A 7,168-nucleotide genomic window follows, 5' to 3' on the forward strand; every position below is an offset into this window, starting at 1 on the left:
TGGATATTTTGATCTTGATCGTGCAATCTAAGTTGCAATAAAGGATGAAGCCGCTAAATCTTACAGTAAGTATTCTCAATTGGCAAGGGCTAGATCTCATGGTTGAAATTTTGCCACTTTAAAGAAAGAGTGGATGTCTCACTATTCATTCTGTTTTCAAGTAAGAAAATCAAAATAAAAAAAAAATATTGTTTTCAAGTCAAAGACTGTCTATTTATTTTCAGATGTGACCTTCCTTACCTTAACAAAGTGCCTTTCTTCCACTTCAAAAATTAGCACTAGAAAAAGATTCATTCTTGAGACTCATTTGATTGACGGAAAGTAGAGGAAGGAAGAGATATTTTCTGAAAAATAGATAGAGAGTCTCTTATTTGATTAGAGTTTTAAGAGGAGAGAGTGAAAATATTTTCCTTATGAAAAATTACTTCCCACATTTTATGAGAAATGAAAACCCATGAGGAAGATGAATTTTGGCACTTTTCAATGTTTCTATGAGATGGAAAGTGGTGTTACTTTATTTTTTTCCAAAATACCCCTTTAGATCAATGGTTAAGATTTTGTAAAATATCAATAGATGGTTAGGATGAAATACTGAATAGTGATATAATATTATATTACTATTATCCTAATATTTATATGAATATAATATTAATATTATAATATTTATTATATTTTAATATTAATATTAATATAATATTTCTATTAATATTAATATAATATAATATTTATATTTATACTAACAAATTTATTATATTAAAATATTAATATTATATTAATATATATTAGTATTATATTAATATAATAAATTATAGTCTAATATTATATTATAATATATTTATATTAATATAAATATTATATTAATATTTATATAAAATTTAGGAGTAAAAAAATATGATCTTGTAGCTACTAAGGGTATAATATATATTTTATATAATTTTTTTTGAAAAAATAGATACTTAATTAAATATAAGTTATTAAATTACTGCTTTATAGTTAATCAAATATATCAAAATTTTATTTTTAAAAAATTATTTTTTGTAAAAATTTTTTTTCTGCGAACCAAATGAACTAGAGAGAGAAATCAAAAATTCTCAAATCCAAGATAGATAAGAGAACATCCACCCTGCCGCCCTCCAAGAAAGTAGTCTTGCCCTTGGCGAACTGGCAAGGGGGACACCAAATCGCACAACTAAGACTCGAATATTAGGAAAAACAACATATGTTTAACATATGCTTTCCATCTGCCAACAAAGAAAATATACATTAGTTTCCTACCAAAAAAAAAAAAAAGAAAATATACATTAGTTAGGTCTACTTTGTAAGTTGCCCAGCAAACAAATATATCCTTCCACAAATAGTGACATGCTCAGGACTCTTCACCTCCAGTAAACATCAAACCATACACAGGCAACCAGGATTCCTTCAGGTAGCAACGACCTGGGCAACAATTTGCAGGCCTCCTCCCGGGGAAAAAAATTTCGAACTACAACAAAATAATAGCCAGTGTTTACTTGCTCCAGCCATCAACTATGTCATCATTATAACTCAGAACAATGGATAATAATGGGGAAAAAAAAAAACTCCACAAGATTCATGGATTGGACCAATATAACCATAAAAAAGTATTGAATCTGAGGCTAACACTATGTCTACAGCCATCCAAGAATATCTTACATGAGGTCATAAGCTAACCATAAAGACCCTGAGACTTGAAAATATAAACCTAGTTTAGATTTTTTTTCTTAGTTGCACTAATCCAAACCCATAAATCCCATGAGATTTTAGAACCAGGCATCCAAACAGGCTCTAAGAGAATTATTATTATTATTTTGGAATAATATAAAGATTTTTTTTTTTTTTGAGCAACAACTAGCATAAGGATTTAAACTTACAAAATATCTATATGATGATAGTAAAACAATACACGGACATTAGAGGTGGCATTCCATGTTGACATATAAGATTATAAGATAATCTCCTGCAACATCACATATTAAATTTTTTTTATTTTTTTAAATAAAAAATAAAAAATATAAATATAAATAGTATGATAAAAAAAATCTATCTATCTATACAATAATAGTAAAGCAACACACGGTTATTAGAAGTGATATTCCGTATTAACATGCAAGATTATAGGATAATCTCCTGCAACATCATGTATCAAATTTTATTTTTTTATTTTTTATATTTTTTAAATAAAAAATAAAAATATAACTAGTATGATAAAAAAATAATACCAAATGCAGCAATTTTCATTAGTTTAGAAAACTACCTTTGGAAAGAAAAATTCTTAGAGACTTTTTTGATCCCATCATGGGATTAATTGATAAGAACAATATTTATTATAAAATATTATCATTATCATTAATTAAATCTCCGCAACATTGGGGTTGAATGCTAGTATCATTTTAACATGATAAGCATTGAAAAAAAAAAAAATTCGCTGTCGTTCCCAGCATATACCAGTAAAAAGGGGATTGTTATTTTAAACCTTATTGGGCACTTCCTGCAAGAGTTGGGACTTAGGAGAGATGTCTTGCCCGACCCCCACACTTATTTGAGCCAGGTCCTTCTGTGTATCATCTACCCACTTATATAAAGTGGGTGAGGGGGCCAGACCTGTGCAGAGGATTCTGAAGTACTAAGATGACACGTCTATTGAAATCTGAGAACAACCAACTCATATGGTTTAGGAGATGGATGGTTTCGAGAAGGATTGTGGCAGTGGGTGAATCTTGAGATGCTACCCGACGAGAGGGCAAAGTTGAAACCATTTCTAGACTTGATTGACACTGGCAAACCACAATGTCATGTGCTTCTTGTTGGTATTCGAACTGACCATCCTGCAGCCACCTGAGAACCTACCCAACCCTACAACAAAAAGATTTTGCCAATAATACTATTGTCTTCTCTTTCTTTTTATTTCCTTCCCATAGTTGTTGGTTATGTACTCCATTTTACTCCCATCTCCAGAGATCCAGGCACGGCTTCATTTTAAGCCACTTACTCCCATCTCCAGAGATCCAGGCACGGCTTCATTTTAAGCCACTTATTCAGTTCCTAGGATTCCAGGTTAAATGCACACTTGCACCACCAAAGTCTTAAACTCATTCTGAATTCGTATTGATGTCCCACTTCATTGTCTTGGAACCCATATCCATGGGGACCCGCTTTATGTTTCACTTTTTTCCTAATGTGCTGGTCCACAATGACATTTAACAAATATTCCAAATAAACAAGCATAAAGGTTTAGTGGGTCTTCATTAGAAAGAGCACACTTGATGATCTAGGATCTACTCATTATAAAAGAGACTAAAGAATGTCTAAAGAAATGATTACACCGTAAACTCATCATAAAAGAGAGCAAAAATTACCAAAGAAATGATTGCAATGTGATGTGCTTCATGCTTTTCTCTTTATTTAGTTTTTCTCCTGACAAGAAACTTCTAGTCCATTTGAAGGTACGTATTCTCCTCGACAAAGATGGTCCAGCTGCAAGATTAGGTGATTTAATTAATACGACATCGAGGGGATATCACCTGCCCATAACTCACGTAAGGAAACTGAAGCCCAGTCAATTCAATGATATACCCAAGGATATCACCAGAGACAGATGATAGCAATCAAGCTTAAATATTGATGGAAAGGGAATTTTGATTAGTTCCATTGTTGCAATTCTGACTTGGAATTGATTGTAGAAGACCATCTACCAGTTATTATAACTTTCTTCTAACAAATATGATTAACTACCAAAAATTTGTATAAAGCTTCTTCAGCTTGATGTTAAAAGAACCAGTCCATGCTAAACTAATGCTGCCAGAAAATCTTCAACCATCTCGGAATAATTCAAAATCTTCCAAATGAAAATAGAAATATATGCAGGCTTTTCGGGTGAGAGAAGATGATTGGAAAATGCTTATTAGCTCCATCATGTATCACCTAATCCTATAAATGAAATGTGTTTGTGTGCGTGTGTGGAAAGAGAGAGACAGAGAGAGAGAGAGAGAGAGGTTCAAGTTACACCATCCTGGCCATATATGCAGGTTCTCTGGAGAGAGAAAATGACTGGTATGGATCATCTTCCACTACCTACCTTCACCTACCTACTACCATGGACCATGGTCCACAACATTATTGTCTTCCTGCCCGATATGTAAGTCCGGATTCAATAACAAGAGGCATAAACAAAACTACTGCCAAAGATATCAGAACGGCATATATTTTCCAGAAATAAGATTAAGTTCAACATTCTCAATTCTCAAATAAGACCACTTTTAAGTAATAATAATGTGCATTTCAGCCTTTTCGTTCACTTTATCAACAGTAAGATGGTCTTCCCAGTAATTCCTCACTAGGTGCTTGGTGAATGTGTTGAAAGGATCTCAATATCATCACTTTATGTGCATGGTGAATTTATTGAACACAAAGAAAAAACCTGCTTTATCCAAATTCACTGCTACTCCATTGCACTGTTTATAAATCAGTCAGGAACCAGGACACTCTGAAATGAAATCATCTCTGTGACCCATCAAAAGCAACCCCATGTATTCTTTCATGGTACTCAGAACTCAGCACTCACTCTATAGGGACATTGTCCTTAATGTACAGGTAGCATTGCACCTTTTGGTGTACATCCTTTTCCCTTGAATTCAGTGTTAATCTTACAAATATTATGGTATGTCTTTATCAGTTATAACTTCAAGAAAACGGTTGTTTTGTTGTCACAATCCTTAGTTGCTTCCACAATGTTGAGACTCATATACAGTTCAGGACCATTAAGATGTTATCCTGTACTAATATGCAGGTTTAATAAGTAGATGACATTTCCCAACTATCAAACGCCTTGAACCTTGATGATAACACACGAACAACATCCTAGCATGTGAGGGTGAATTTTGACTCCAAAAATGCTCAGCATATAACTGCAATTGATGCCTGGGTTACATGACGTAACTAGACAAGGGATGGTTTGATTCTAACAAGTGTTGAGAGCCACATGTAGTCACACTCGCAGAAGGCATCTAACCTCAGACATTTTCTTGGATGTGGTTATTCTCTTTCCATCAAATATAATATTGTGGACGGAAATTTCATCTTCAACTCTGAAATCATCATTTCCTAGTGAATCTTCCCCATAATTCTAGGGATTCTCATCTTCCATGAATAACCCAAAAGGTTTGCAGCACATCTTGACATTAAACAACAAACCTTCTAGATTTGCCAAAAGTTCCAACCACAAAATAAGTGATTGATCATAGATATCTTTCTTGTGATAGTTTGCTTCGCATGAATGGTGCACATGCACATAATAAATTTTGCGCTTTCATGACTCAATTCCAATATGAAAATCAATTAAACATTTGCCCGGTGTCATTTAGAGTAACTACCACTTTCATCATTAATTAATATCCCTAAAAATAGATAAGACAAGGGACCAAGGAAAGGCTCTAATATGAGGCTGATGAATACTAGCCAAATGGATTTCCTATTTGTATGATCAAATTGTAAGGAAAAACAACAAAAGTCCATTCTTTTTCACAACATATAGGGGATAAAGATAATTTGAGAGGATGGATAAAGCTACATCAAATCCCTTCTTGACAAAGAACATATCCTTCTTGATAGAGTACAACGTCCTGCCGTTGGCTCTTCGAAAAGGCCTTGATGTAGGCACTCCACAGAAATGATGTATCAGCCCTAAAGATCCTTACAGCTCGAAAAGAGAGATTACAATCTTTTTCCAATATTTCCTTCAATAGCTAAACAATCTCTACAGCTTAAACCTTTGCAAATTACAAATGATAAATATGAGCTATCCACTAAAAACTAATGAGAACAATGTAAGACTTGAACAAAACAGCCAGATATGATCATATATATCAACATGCCACCAGAACAACTAAACTAGCTAAAACTCAAACATAAAACTTGTAGGACTTAAAGTTGGCTTCATATTGAGTACTCAGACATCTCAAAAGAACATACTGTCATACACAAATCAAATCATCCACCAAAAAAGGTAGCTAAGTCATTTAATCCGGAAATTGACTAAATTCTTGCTCCAATAGAAAGGTATTCTCATTCACATCACAAGTCTGAACCTAAGTTTCCCCTTGTTATGTGAGCAATTCACATAATCTATTACAAAACTTATCTAGTTACTTGCAGCTTCACTCGGAAACATAACACAATCTCCTACAATACCGTTATATCTTATTTGGGCAGTTTAATCTCAATCCCTTACACCGTTTTCATTCCATCTTATCACAACTATGCTCTTTATACTCAATAAACCATGAGATCACCATTTTGTTATATTACGCAGAATAGTAATGTTGACTGCAACAACATGCATATAACTAAATCAGAGGATTAATTTCATGGACATTCATTGTATTTATAAGCATCTGCAGCATAAAAAATTTCAAGAACTGGGAATGAATTACAGAGGTTTTAAGCACATCCAGTGCCCAACTTATGAATTCATTCGAATTTCCAAAACAGGAGGGTACAAAGGTGTAGATAGACGAAAGTCTCCGGGAAAAAAAAATGGTAAGAGAAATGCCGGACGGGGGCGCTGACCAAATGGAGCCGGGGGAGGCTAAGTCTGGCGGCGGAGGCGCTTCCTGAGCTTCTTGTACTTGTGTTTGTTCATCTTCCTCTTCCTCTTCTTCTTCACGCTGTCGGCCCACACCGTTCGATCGCTGATCCCATCGCGGGACGCATCCTCGGCATCGGATTCGACGAGTCCATGGAAGAAGAAGGGAAATTGTGGGTATATCTGAATGGGGTGACAGAAAGGAGGGGGCTGCCCGCCTGCACCGGCGTTTGGAAGATAAGTAGGGGGAGGGGTTGGGGTGAGATTGGCTCTCGTGATTGGGTTTTGGGGAGGGAGGGAGGAGGGGTCTGGGAGATGGGCTTGTTTGGTGAGGGATGGGAGGATTCGGAGGGGTGGAGGAGGATGGGTTCTCCTGAGGAGTTTTTGGAGAAGGGATGCCATTAAGGACCGCGGAGGAAGGGAGAGAGCGAGAGCAAAGAGGCAAGGGTTTGGAAGTGTTAGAAGAGGCTGCTGCGGCGGTGGGATGAGCTGAGCCGGTGAACCCAAGATCCGGGCTCTCGGCTTGGCAGGAGGAGCAGATGGGGAATTCGTTTTGAACCAGATCCA

General features: G+C 35.4%; 1 long non-coding RNA gene across 1 annotated transcript; it reads right to left on the reverse strand.

Moving 5' to 3' along the window:
- Positions 1 to 1,203: 1,203 nt before the first annotated feature.
- LOC109506324 (uncharacterized) lies at positions 1,204 to 7,144 on the reverse strand. The gene is made up of 3 exons (XR_002165599.3): positions 6,586 to 7,144; positions 3,378 to 3,495; positions 1,204 to 1,483 (listed from the first exon to the last, which is right to left on the reverse strand). It is a non-coding gene; the product is annotated as an uncharacterized lncRNA (long non-coding RNA).
- Between the last annotated feature and the right edge of the window lie 24 nt (positions 7,145 to 7,168).

This window comes from Elaeis guineensis, chromosome 10 (genome assembly GCF_000442705.2).
Source record: "Elaeis guineensis isolate ETL-2024a chromosome 10, EG11, whole genome shotgun sequence".
Lineage (NCBI taxonomy): Eukaryota > Viridiplantae > Streptophyta > Magnoliopsida > Arecales > Arecaceae > Elaeis > Elaeis guineensis.